At 38.7% G+C, this 14045-nt stretch overlaps 1 long non-coding RNA gene across 1 annotated transcript; it reads right to left on the reverse strand.

The window, feature by feature from the left end:
* Positions 1–5015: 5015 nt before the first annotated feature.
* Positions 5016–6825, reverse strand: LOC124335839. Its single transcript, XR_006916920.1, has 3 exons — positions 5403–6825; positions 5152–5334; positions 5016–5087 (listed from the first exon to the last, which is right to left on the reverse strand). It is a non-coding gene; the product is annotated as an uncharacterized LOC124335839 (long non-coding RNA).
* Between the last annotated feature and the right edge of the window lie 7220 nt (positions 6826–14045).

Consider the following 14045-nt stretch of genomic DNA (forward strand, 5'->3'; position numbering starts at 1 on the left):
TCACTTTCGTTGGGGCACAACTTTGCTACAAATAGCTTGTTTCGTGGAAATTTCTTCGACATTTTATAATTCAGATTTCACAGACACAGCCTGACAGTGACAGTGCAATAGGAAAACCAAGCCAGACCAAGCTGTCATAGGAAAGACAAGAGGAAAGCCAAGCTGTCAATCACGTGATCTTTTCCTATTGGTTTTAAATCGGACCACCGCTCATGCTCTAAAGTCACGTGACTTTAGGCTCCTCCGAGTTTTTTGAGGAAAGTCACGTGATCGAAACTTTAAAGTTAAATAACTTCTAAAATAAATTTTTCCGAGACACACATTAAATTCGAATTTTTTTTCTTAATTTTAGTATAAGTCATTATTTTTTTGAATTTCATCGGTCCTGACCCTATTGGACCAGGCCCACGGGAAAGTGTTGTGATCCTCGACATGATTTTGTGAACGCCGTCCGTCGACTCAACAAATTGCTGACACTTGAAATTGTTGTCGTGTGGGATTTTCAGCCTTTTTTCACCTAGGAATGAAACAAAAAATAACAAAAGAAAATGTGCTGAATGGATGACGGAATAGCAGAAATTTTATGCGACGTGAGACAAGTTTCGGCGAAGCAAAAAAAAAGATAACAAATGAAGGTGGAATGCGGAATGACTTATCTTCAATATCAAATTTTCCGATGTGACACACTAAACAAAAAAAAGAAAAAGAAAAAGGAAAACCAAAAACTTACACCTGGCCCTGCTGTGGCCTGCTGTGAGTCAATAAAAACTCCTGATCCTTGAGCAGGAGCATTTGGACGACGGCAATCTGGACAGGATTACCGAGACTGGCGTCCTTGTAACTCAGCGACACCTGTGGTTCGTTGTTTACAATTTTTTGGGGTAAAAAAAAGGAATGGAAGACGTTTTTTTTAGTTAGTTTTAGTTTGGTTAAGTACGTTATGGTGCTCATAACATGGGCCAGCAGCTGCGGTTTTTTGGAAGACAAATAAAAAGGATGGAAGCCCTTTCCTTCCTTTCCCTTTTCTTTACAACTAACTTCTGTCAAATGTTAACTTCGATCCTGGCCATCCGGCGAACCGATAGGCGGCATTTTTTTAAAAAGGGTAGTTGGATTTTTATGGAAGATACTGTAAAGTATCATAAAAAAATCCAAATGCGATTTTATATTTTAAAGCCTTTCCATATTGCAGGAAACTGTGTTTGGTTTTTGAGCCAAATTTGGCTGCTAGGAATTAAGCAAAGTTTGGGAAGATAGAACCCCCCCTCCTCAAAAATAAAAAAAATATGAACGCATTGACGCAAGTTTGTGGGTTTCAATGTAAAAGGAATTAGTTCATCAAACACAATTTTCAAAGCTTTAGAAAAATGAATTCACTAGACAATAATAATCATGGAATCAGAGAAATACTTTTCTTTAATGAGCCTTTCGTCATTGATAGCTAACTCCCTTTTCCATTTTTAAGGAAAGAACAGTTATTTATCGTAACGTAATACTTAAATTTTGTAATGTGATGGCGTCGTACAGGCTTTACACATTTTCCACAATCCTTGTCGTTTGCTGGGTATTCTGATCGCGGATGGCGGGTTCTTACGCAGAATCAACAACCTTGGGCAGAAGTGTGAAATTTTACTGACTTGTTGGTCTGTTCGAGTCCGGATTCTGTTGACGTTTAGCTTGTGTGTTGCTAGGGTGTCAATTTCTTGACGTGTTTTGTTTGACTGGATTCTGCCGACAGCCACCTTCCAAACAATGTGTGCCAATTGCTGAAAAGCCTGTAAGGGCTTAAACAAGCATCAAGAGCTTGGAACCTGAAATTTGACAACTTTATCCTGCAATCTGGTTTCATCCGCAGCAACGCCGCTCCTTGTGTTTATTTTCAAAACAATCAAAAGGAAAGGTATGCTGATTTGGACTGTATAGGCCGACGACGGCCTGTTGTGTGGACAAACCAAGAAAGTCTGACATCTGTTATCATTTTTCTTCATGAATTCTTCGTGAACAAGAAAACAAATTTACTGTAAAAGCACTGAAAAGCTTATGTGTCCTATGCGTATCGAAAATTTTTTCTGTCATTCACCGATAGACAAGGTAATTAAACTTGCTTTAACATTTTATAAACGTATATTTTATTGTTTCCTATTTCCACCATGTTTTCAATATAGATCCATTTTCAATTTCTCCAGTGCATATTTCTCGATTAACTTCAAAATCAACTTAAGTTCCTTCCAAGAATTAATGTAAAGAAACATATTTTGCTGTGCCTACACATTTTAATTGTTACATTGTGTATAAGTCTCAAGGAATGAAAAAAAAACTTCGAATTTCGAATAAACCCACTAAGGTAAAGCTCATTCAATTTTTAAGAACAAGAAGAATTTAATGGCAGACGCTGGATTGGGCAGTGCGCTCCTCCTCTTGGATCTCATTCCCTCATTCGACGTGGTTCATCCATATTTTCTAATCGAGAGAATGGCTACAACTCTCGATGTCTCTGGTTCTACTTTGAGCTGATTCCAATCTTACCTCGTGAGTAGAACCCAATCAGTGAAGGCACTTGGAGTAACATCATTTCCGGTACCTCTTCCGTTCGGTGTTCCGCAGTGATCTTTCCTGGGTCTATCTCTTTTTAATATCTACACCAGTCCGATACCGGTAATTTCTGCTGTCCATGATTTTAGGCTCAAGCAGTTCTCCGACGACACCCAAGAGTACGTCCACTTCCAGCTTGATCCCCATAATCTGGCTATGGCTCTTGGATCTCTATCCGCCTATGCTGTGGATATCTAGGACTGGTTTACCGTCAACCGGGTGAAGCTGAACCTAAGAAATAGCCTACTACTTTATACTATTCCACCACGTAGAGTTTCGGCCAGTGTACTCTCTCCACTCGTTGTTGGTAACTCTGTTCTTCCCCTTGTGATCAAGCTCCAAATTTGGGTGTAACTTTGGATAGTGAACTCACAATGGTTCCTCGTGTAAATTGTGTATGTAAATATGCTTTCTTCAATCTTACCCTGATTGATCGGATAAGAAGTACCTTGACACAAAATTGGTCCATGGTTCATGCTCTTGTACTTAGTAGACTTGACAATAAAAATTGAAAAATCTCTTCTGCTTGGCCTCCCAAAGATTTTGATAAAGAAACTGCACCGCGTTCAGAACGCTGCTGCTAGGCTAGTTGTCGAGATGATCGAGTCTCTGATTATATCAAGAACCTTCATTGGCTGCTGGTTGAGCAGCGGGTTGTTTTCAAGACGGCGTTTTTTACGTTTCGTTTCCTGAGGGATTCTGCCCCAGTTTATTTGTTTGATTTGGTCGAATATTACAAGCCCACTCGTGAACTTAGGTCCTAAAATTTCCGTACCATTGTATTCCCACCCTTTTGACTTACGGGGTATAGGGAAAGGTCCTTTACATGTGCTGCTCCGTCCATTTGGAACAAGCTCCCTTTTTCAGTGAGATTTGAGACTAACCAGCAACTTTTCAAGTTGCGTCTGAAGACTCGTTCATTTTCTCTGGCTTTAGTTCGCTGATAGATCTGATAGTTGGTTCTTCTATACATAAAAGCGTCATTAAATCTTTCATTATGGATAGTGCGCTATATAAATGTTAAAATACAATACAATAACCCTAAACCATTTTTATAAGTAGGTAAAGAAACATTAGTTGTCCCGTTACACTGGTACCGAAATTCTAAAAAATTTTTAAATTAGGTATGACATTTTAAGAAATTCTTCCATAACCACAAAATTGCTTTTCTTCTGGCCCCATCCTATAACTCAAAACACATTTCCTACGTTATTCTAGAATTTTTCTCAAAAATGTGTTGATGGACATTGTACACAAAACCAACAGAATTTAACCTTGAACAATAAAATGACTGTTTATCTCTGTCCTCTCTACTTTTCCCAGTCAGTATAAATAATAATTTAATTATTCAGTAAGTTTTAATATTATCTGTAATACGTTTTGGTGTCATCTGTATGTATATTCAAGGGTCCTATCTTGTAATAAGAATAAGTAATAATCCGTCGTTTCGCTTTACGGAATAATTACATTCAGACCTTCAAGTACACGTTTCTGTCGTTTGTACCTCTAAATCTATGGGATCAGTTGCAGCGACCGACCATTTTTCTTTCCCTGTGCGTGCTGATTGTACAATTTGTTCTACAGTTTTTTTCCCGTTCGGTGGTGCCTCTAAGTATTTTCCTGCTCCTGACGGCCATCAAAGATGCGATGCGTTTCCATTTCATTTTTTCGCTTTGTCACTTCTTCTAAAAATTAATTTTTTTTTTCTTTTTTTTGCGTGTGTTAGGTACAATATACTATTGACAGAAAAGTAAACAATAGAGATTCGCTCGTCCTTCGCAATGGCAAGTTGGTGAAAGAGCCCTGGCACAAAGTCCAGGTGGGTGATGTCATCCGGGTGGATGGATGGTTCTTTTTTTCCAGGTCCTTTACTTTTCGTTTCAAATCATCCATTCGCAAACTGAGTGCAAATTATTCGTCTGATTCTGTCATGAGTTCCGATTGGAGTCGGCGGATTTCTTCGTTTTTATCACTAATCTCTTTACGCAAACGTGTTAAACAAAGCTCCATAGGGGACTAAAAACAGGCAGAACCAAAAAAAAGAATTTTAAAATCATGTAGATGTTGAGAGGAAATAAAATATACATCAAGGATTAGCCTTAGTGGAGAATTTCTCTTTGAAGAAAGTGAAGAAGATACACAGAACATGGAAGACTTGGTAAAACTGCTCTCTATAAAAAAAAAATATATGCTGTAGCATCATTAACCAGTTAATAAGATCAGAGCACTGCATTAGCTACCTTGCAAGTAATCTTGTAACACATCTATTAATCTGTTTCTTGTTATTTAGTCATCATTGACAACATCAAGAAGAATAGCTTCAATGACTTTATGATCTTCTGTAGAGAGTTTCCACATAGTCCTCTCTTTGATATTTTCACATGGTTTTTGTACCATGGTAAGATGCATGATAATGGCAATCAGTTTTGCCAGTTCATCTTCATTTCCAGATGCAGCTGCATCAAAATCAACAACATTTTCTTGCAATTTGTGTTCTAAAAAGTGAAAACAATATTGCTTAGTATTACTCATTAATTTTAGATTTAACATACCTGATACCTCTTAAAATGTTTATGGTTTGATGCCAAGGATAAGTATCATCTGTTGGGCTGCTTTCAAAAAAGTTCAGAATGTGGATAAAAAACAATCCATCAGCTAAATTTTTTATTCTCTCAATGGTTGTGCTGGTATCTGAACAACAGTTTACCCATCTAAGCAATGTGTCCTTCTTTAGTCCCATTCCTTAACACACAAAAACAGCTTGTTGAAATTGAATGTATCAAAAGTAAACATTTCACTTATTAGCCTACTTGTTAAAATAGTGATGAGTCAAATACGAAAACACGAAACGTCGCCTGGTTGATTTAAAATGAACTAATGGACTCGTTCGTGATTCGAGCATCCGAATCCGACATACTTTATTACAGCACTTTTTAAGGATCCATCAATCCGGATAGGTATATTGCCTATGATGTTCTTCTATTGACCAAGTCCGATCTTAACGGATTCTGCTGCATTAAACGGCTGAGTCGGACGGGTAAGTGTGGCTCAGTCTTGTGTCCGGTCTCCCCTTATCATGTCATCATTGTCGCAGGTAGAAAAATCTAAAAAAAAGCGCCAGTTCCTATCTAGGAATGAAATTTTTTGTTCTTTTGTGCTTGGAAATTTCTTCATTTGTGCTTTGATTAAATAAGTAATCCCATACTGATGTTGTGTAAATATGGATGATGAACTTCTGCTATTTGCTTTTGACATTCACGATTGGATTGCAGACGTGGGTGACAGAGAATATGATACAAGCATTTAACTTTATCTTGTTTTTTTATTAACCACCTTTGAAGTTTGGACTGCCATTTGAACACTTTCAACTAACGAATGATGGCTAACGAGCTGCAAGAAGAATTGATCAATAAAATGTTCCTTAGTGTAGATAGGAACTTGACCTTCGTGCTATCATCAGTCCTTCAAAAGAACTTCATGAAGTTCTTGCATAGCAATACACTTGTTAATATATGAAATCTTTTTTCATCGTATGTATTTCTTCTACCAGAACTTGATAAATATCAATCTGCTACTGCAGAAAATGTTGAATGGGAAAGTACACTCACGGGCCTGCACAATGCACTGGATACTAATGTGTACGCACTTCATTTATGATTTCATTTCTGCTTTGTGCATAAATTAACCATATTCTAATATTGTTTTGTTGTTGTTTGGGTATGGGTTTGTTATAATGGTGAGGCCTCAAATACTGTGGATAGTCCGTTCCCTGATTTTTTGGAATTGATGGCTACAGAAAATGGGTTGGACTCCAAGAACGCCAAGTAAGTCCCGGAGAGAAACTGGCGACGCAAGACGTGTGGCACAATTCATTCAGTGTTTACCGTTTCGTTTTGAAATTCAAATTTTAAAATTTGCTACCTTAAAATTTGACTCTCTTCGTGATTAGATTGTTTTTTACTTCATACTTTGCTGTAAGTGCCATTTCTCAATATGGAGCAATTCGTTAAAAGACGATGTAAGTGTTGCACATAACCTTGTTTGTTTTGTTTTTTTAAATTTGTTCCTATAGTTTCCAGGTAACATTTGGTTTTTATGTGGTAGTTATAGATCGTACCCACCATAGGAAATCTATGTAAACCTGAAGCCGATGAAATAATATTTTTTTTGTGAGTAAAGGTAGCCTTAATTATCCTTACAGACTTGTGGTAGTGAGTAAAATATGTGATATGCCGTTTTCTAGAACAAAGGGGTTTTGAAATAAAGGGGGAGGGGGGTTGCGAAAATTAGGGGATGCAACATTGCAACATTGAAATAATTGGGGAGCGAGGGAATGTCTCCTTCAAAACCATAGTAATAGACTAATTGAGCAAACCAATGACGTGCACCCAAGCCATGGCAACCTCGCGGCGGCCGAATTAGGTGAAAATTCAATTTGGACGATGTGGAGTTCTTTTGGGTGACTGACTGAGATTGATACTACTGGAATAGTCAGAATTCCTCGCGAAACCATAACAGGAGATTGAACCGTAAAATTTGGAAAACAACCTTACGAAACGCGATGTAACGGGTAAGATGACAATGACGGGCAGGGTCAGAAAAAATTTATCAGAAACAGAAAAATTAAATCGCTGAAAGTAAAAAAAAATTGGCAGCACCAACGACAACTTAACTAAAAGGTCGCCTAAAAGCTCCAACAAAGGAGATCGCTCGCGGGCAAATGATTCACGGGCAAGGGAAACAGAACGGGCAAGGGAATTTGCATAACGGGCCTAATTTACACAAGGCCCACTGATGACCGGCCCTGGACGGGCTAAAATTTACTAGTTTGTCTAATAAAATAGCTAAGATACCAATGAATCAGAATGTAAAATTCGTTTGCCCATATGTTTCATCGTTATTAAGTTATTTAGCTTTAAATATGGCCGATTCCATAATAGTTCACCCAGCCGCCGTCACATACACAACCAAACGCAATTTGCATGCGGTGGCGGCTGGGTGAACTATAGTGGAATCGGCTTTATTTATGTCAGCTTACGGAGTGGCTAAAATTTACTAGTTTGTCTAATAAAATAGCTAAGATACCAATGAATCAGAATGTAAAATTCGTTTGCCCATATGTTTCATCGTTATTAAGTTATTTAGCTTTAAATATAGCCGATTCCATAATAGTTCACCCAGCCGCCGTCACATACACAACCAAACGCAATTTGCATGCGGTGGCGGCTGGGTGAACTATAGTGGAATCGGCTTTATTTATGTCAGCTTACGGAGTGGAGCAGTTCAACCAGAGATAAGGAGATGGCTTACTCTGTGTAAAGTCCAGCAGTCGACATTTTGCCCCCTCCCTCTCCTGAGAAGACGAATTTGACTGCGCTGCCCCTTTCGGCAAGCTCCGGAAGCATTTCCCAGTAGTTCTCCCATTTCAGTATTTGAACCATACCGCCCATACCGCCAAGTAAGGCAAAGCTTCCTTTTTCGGTTTTTGAGGTGCTTGCAAGTGAATTGCAAGTCTCATGTTTGTGAAGGTTTTTCGGATTTTTGGCGGGATTTTTTATTTTTTGGGGGAATTTGTAATTTACGATATTTATTGTTAATCGTATTGATTTCGCAGTTCATAATCTCTGACACAGCCACACAGCCCGTTATTTGTCGTTTATACGTCGTCGTCGTCGTCGTACGTTGAAAGATGCCGACCTCGAGATCGATTTCGTCTGCTCTGCTCAATCTAAATGCTCATTGCTCATGGTCGTTTCCCATCTTCTTATAGATCTCTATTGTTATAAGAAACAGCATGGACTACTCTATCTAGAGAACGGGACTCTTTCCCTATCTCGCTGCGTTAAAGCCTGTCGAGTGGGTTTATTTCACGGGGAAATTTTTAAAATACATCAATCGATAGAGCTTTCAAAGGCGGATAAAATTGTGTAAATGGTTTTTAGAGAAACTTTGAAATGAAATAGATATTTAAGTTTCATTATTAGGAGAACGGGAAGAAACTAGTTTCACCAGTGCCCCCTAGCGACAAAATTAAGTGTTTCTAACAAGTCTTAAGCTAACCAAAACAAAACGAAGTGTCTATTGCTATTCTAGAAACGTTTTGTGTTCATTTCGCCTGTTGCAGACGTTCAGTACAGTTATTCAAAGTAAAACCTATCCACATTCCACATACAGTTAAATTTGTCAATTGTTATGACTCATCATGACAAGTAAATAAATTACGCATAATTTGGAACCACACTATCGTAGATCAAAAACAAAATTACCGTGAAAATTTGATTTAAATGTATTTTGAAAGAAATGACGAATACAGTGGTTCCAAACAGCAATATTTATGTACTATTCCTATACTTTTTTTATACGCTCATATTCAACTTTCTTTCTTCTCGACAGCTTTTGGCACTCAGTTTAGAGTGTTTCAAATAGAGAATGGGGATAACACTGCTTCAATGAATAGTATAAGGCAGAAAATGTAACCGCAAAAACGATATTGCAAGAGTCGCTGAAGTGCCTTTGGTTGTTTGAAATCGATCGACTCGATCTCGAATAGAACAATAAAAATGCCGCAGCCAATCAACAGCGAATCAACGACGACTCGGCTGCCTGTTTGTAACCAATAGAATAGAAATGAAGCAAAGAAGTAGGAGTAGATTCCAACTCAATTGACATAATAAGAGGAGCGCATTGTAATATTCCCAGCCTTGACAACTATCCACTGGCAGTGGGTACGAATTGATGCTCCACGAATACAATCCGATTAAAATCGCGCCGCCGACCGCCATAGCTTTGATGGTCCCCGATCCGATTCTGTATATAATTTCAAATAATTGTTTTTTTAAAACATAAACTTTCCTCATTGAAAAATGGACAAAGTTACTTGTGAGTTTTTCAGTAAGGCACCAAACAAGATGAGATAGACTTAATTCCTAATTTCCGTAAATGCCAAATCTTGCGAGTAAGTGTGAAAATCATCTGAAACGAACAGCGCCATTATCTGTCATTTTTGAAAAATTGAAAATTGAATTAGTGCAAGCGACTTTTTTTTTAATTAATTGAAATGAATCGAATACCTGAGAGATGAAAGCGAGACATCCCAGAATGACATTGATGATGGCGATTCCACACATTTCAACATAACTTTTAAAACATCAACTAATAGGGTATGTAATCACGAGTGACGGTGTCTGTCCCTATCCCATTAGTGTGTGGTAATGGGTTTGGCCAGTTTAGGGCTTCCTTGAAGGATGGAAAGTTTTAAAAAAAGGACCGAACATTTCCACCAGGAGGACCGTTTTCGGGTTTTTTTTAGACGTACGTGAGTGGCATCAATTTTCATATTCGTTTGGTGATTAAGAATTGCGTAAAGGATTATGCATGTAAATGAAATTACAATTCCTGAACATCCTTGCTGTCAAATATATCTTAGGCTCTCCCGTTTGGAGTCCCGTGAATAATTTCCAAGAAGAATGTTGCAAGCTAAAACGAGAATTGTAGTCACAATCATTTCTTATTTGTTTCACGTGTGTGGGGGTGGGGATAAGAAATTAAAATGATGAAATGAAAAGTAATTTCGACACATTTTATTCCAATTCAAAGCAGACAGTTTATATACATACATACAGTAAGACAATTTCAGATACGGATGGAATTTTAACTCAGTTGTTTAGCTTTAACCTTTCGTGTTTCTTGATCCGTTGTTCTTGCACCACCTAGTTGTGAGGGGCGTCGTAGCTGGCGTGGCTGACGGACTTGTGGCGCTGCTCTTGAGGTTATGAACGATTTTCACTTTCTTCGCTTCTGTTTCGGGTGGTGGAGACTCATCCTGGCATTTCCTTACCACCTTCACTTGTTCTGGTTGTAAAGCAGCGGTTGCGACGTCTTTTTCGGAATTGGACACTGAGGGCCCTGCTGCCGGCTGTTCGAGCGGCTTGTCCTTTTCTTGTTTCAACCGAGAGGCGAGCTGGCTGCCGTCACCGCAATTCTCAACTTGTATGGATTGTTATGGCGGTGGTGTTCGGGATACCTTGTCGAATTTAAGACTTTTAAAGATCGTATTAAAGTCTATATTGAGAGAATCGTACCAATTGGTCCCCAAAACTGCATGGCAGTTGTTGGTGTCGGCAATGAGCAGTGGCAGTTTAGCGGTGACACCGTTGTACGTGATATTTAGTGAGCACATGCCAAGAAGTGGGACTGTCTGGTCACTCGTGCTGGTTACTCTCGTGCGTTTGACCGTAGTCAGTTTGGGTTCACCCAATTCTTTCCACTTCGCTAATCCAGCCATGGAGCAAGTTGCTCCCGTATCCAATTTCATTCTGAAATCTTTGCCGTCCACCAAGACATTCATATAGAACGGCAGTGTTTTCCACTTGACGGCATCAGCCATCATTTCTTGCTTTTTGTTGTCATCAGTTAGAGTAAATTCAGAGGATACCATCGCAATTGTTGCCTCACTGATAAACTTATTCCAATCGAAATCAACCAGGAATGGCAACGCTCGCCGCCCAATCAAATTCCGTGTATCCTCATCGTCTGACACATGGACTGGACAACGGAAATTGATTCCAGCGAAGCTCATCTTTGCTAAGAATACGCCCTTTAGCGGAACAACCCCAATCGCCGATCTTCTGCCAATACCATAGACAGGCAACAATTTTGGCTTTCCTATTTCGGACCACACGGCTTTGTTGATGATTGGTTTATCACAGCCAGAATCCAGCTTTAAACTTACGTCATGGTCGTTCATTTTCATTTCGAGATAACAACTTTTTGGTCCTGTCATTTTGTAATTGCTATATTTGAGGAACTGTAGAGAATAGTTGAGAATTAATAATGTAATATGAGTAATTTTAGAGAGTTAAGAAAATTTAATCGATGCTTACCACGGGATTCGAACTCACGTCTCGATCACTATGAAAGTGTCTCGATTTATAATTAACGCTTTGTCCAACTCACCCACTCGATCACTTCTCGTTTTATATTAACAGACTAGTAAATTTTAGCCCGTCCAGGGCCGGTCATCAGTGGGCCTAGTGTAAATGAGGCTTTTTATGCAAATTTCCTTTCCCGTGCGGTTTTCCCTTGCCCGTGAGTCATTTCCCCGCGACCGATGTAATTGTTGGAGCTTTTAGGCGGCCTTTTGGTTAAGCCATTTTGATTCTTCTATCAGAGAGCGCTCTCCTCTCTCTCTCTCCCTCTCTCTCTCTCTCTCTCTCTCTCTGAAGAGAGAACAAATTGAAAAAAAGGAGAGAAAAAATTAAAGAAAAAAACAAAGCGTAGCCGAGCAGAGAAATGAATAATCGTACATGGAAGAAGGACTTAAATAAAAAATGGGGGGGGGGGGGGTTGGAGCAGAATAAAAGAAAATCCTTTAAAGGGGTTGACCTTGCAAGAGCGCAAAGGGGAAAGCCAACATGCAGGAGCATTTAAAAAGCTCGCGGCTAGCAGATATCCATAAGGCTTCGAAAACTGGAGTAGGAGAAGGGATGACAGTGGGGATTCAGATATTTTGGTCAATTTTCCAAATCAACTACTTCTTAAATTTTACGGCATGTCTTCTTTTCATTTTTGCTACACCATGATTTTCGAGTTCGTCATATTTTTCCATCGTGAAAAATAAGATTCCAGAAATCTAGAAGATCCCTTGTAAATGGGCATTTTTGCCCATAACGCGTATAATAGTTCTCTTCCAGAAATTTCACGGCTATCTTGAATTGTTCCAGAATCCAAAACAAGTCCGTAATAAAGAAAAAAATAATTGTGACAAATTGACTCCATACGAAGCAACGTCTTCCAAAAAATTGCCTTGAAAACAAAATGTTTTGGATAAGTCTGGGAGAGTGGAATCATGTGTAGGTTGGCACCGACCATTTTTCCCCCTGTCCCAACCATCCATAATTTTAACTGCGTATTTAGTATTATACAACGAAATATGTCGTAAACAACTAACTAATGCAAATGGATGTAGTAGAAAGTTGCTGGGATGGTTCATCGCCAAGTAAATGAATTTCTTGTCGCGATACACATACACAATTCGGTGCAGGAGGGAAGCTATCAGTTCGTAGACACCTTGGGTGGAGCAAGTAAGAACCAAACTCTGCTTTACGGAACATCCCATCATTGCATAGTGTTGGGTCCTGCCCGTCCCGTTTCCAGCAGTATTGGACATTTTGAAATATGTTTTTGGGATTTGGCCCTGGCTACAAATATCACGTTACAAAAATTGTTGGGGGAATTCTAGTGATGTTTCGTTATTGTGTTTTCCAAACGTTAGCGTTATCTGTTATTTAATTAGAAAAATTTGACACTATAAAATCACGTGATTTGATATTGATTTTTTGAAAAACTTTTAGAAAAAGAAACAAACTCGAATTAAAAAAGAAAAGGAAAACTAAAAAGGCTACATTAAAATGTTGGAAGCGGGATTTTTTTTTAAATATTTAAAAAAAATTTGATATTTAGCAGCGCTGCGCTGCTTTAACAAAAAATAACGTCCAAAATAACGTCTGAAAAAGGCCAAATGTTAGCGTTATCCGTTAACTTAACGAACACTCAAAAAGGTCCTTAAACGGATTTTTCACGATATACGTTATCGTTAACGAAACATCACTAGGGAATACTAACGAAAACTATGTTGCAGAACTTTTGTAACATTTTTAAACTATTAATTCACAATGTTACGATAACGACTGAGTTTAGCAACGAAGTGCATGACTGTTTCAAAGTTATCAACGGGAAAAGATTTTCAATCCGACATACTTGTGACGGGAAAAACGTATGCTTCGACATCAGGAATGTTGTGGTATCGAATGGGTAACGCCTTCAGCTTGTAAGCCAATGTCGGTAACCCGTGTTGGTCACATAGATCGCAGGTACGGTCCTCGGCCTTTTGAAATTGGATGATCAGTTCAAAACAGCCGGTACAGACATGTTCGAAAGGCTATTTGTACGAAGCGTGAACCTCGAACGGAATGTACTCTTTTGACGAAGCGATTTCCTATATTCCCATCATGTAGTCATCTCTGACATGCAAACGGAATTTTTTTTTTTTTAATTTCAAACAATGAGATTGACAAAAAAGAAATCAAATACCAATTGGTAGAATTGATGAGTGTTTGGAGTGGAATATGCGTGACCGAGAGATCTTTCCGTTCCTGCCACTTGAGTGACAGCAGCAATCTGAATGTCTTCCACAGCTTCTGGCTGGCATAGCAAAACGTGTCATTTGGGTTCTTCAAATGGTATGGGTCACGGTAAGGACACGCATAAGCTATAGATCCCGGACAAAGGTGTAGACCTGAAGCCTTAGCCTTGTTTTTTCCCACTTCTTCCACCGTTTCATTTGAGATTTGACTTTATGTCTCATCTAGTATTTCCTTCTTTATATTTTCCAGGCGAGGATCATCAAACATTTTGAGAAATAAATTTGAATCACATTCCATCCTGTAATGTTA

The sequence above is a fragment of the Daphnia pulicaria genome, chromosome 4 (genome assembly GCF_021234035.1).
Source record: "Daphnia pulicaria isolate SC F1-1A chromosome 4, SC_F0-13Bv2, whole genome shotgun sequence".
NCBI classification, from domain to species: Eukaryota; Metazoa; Arthropoda; class Branchiopoda; order Diplostraca; family Daphniidae; genus Daphnia; species Daphnia pulicaria.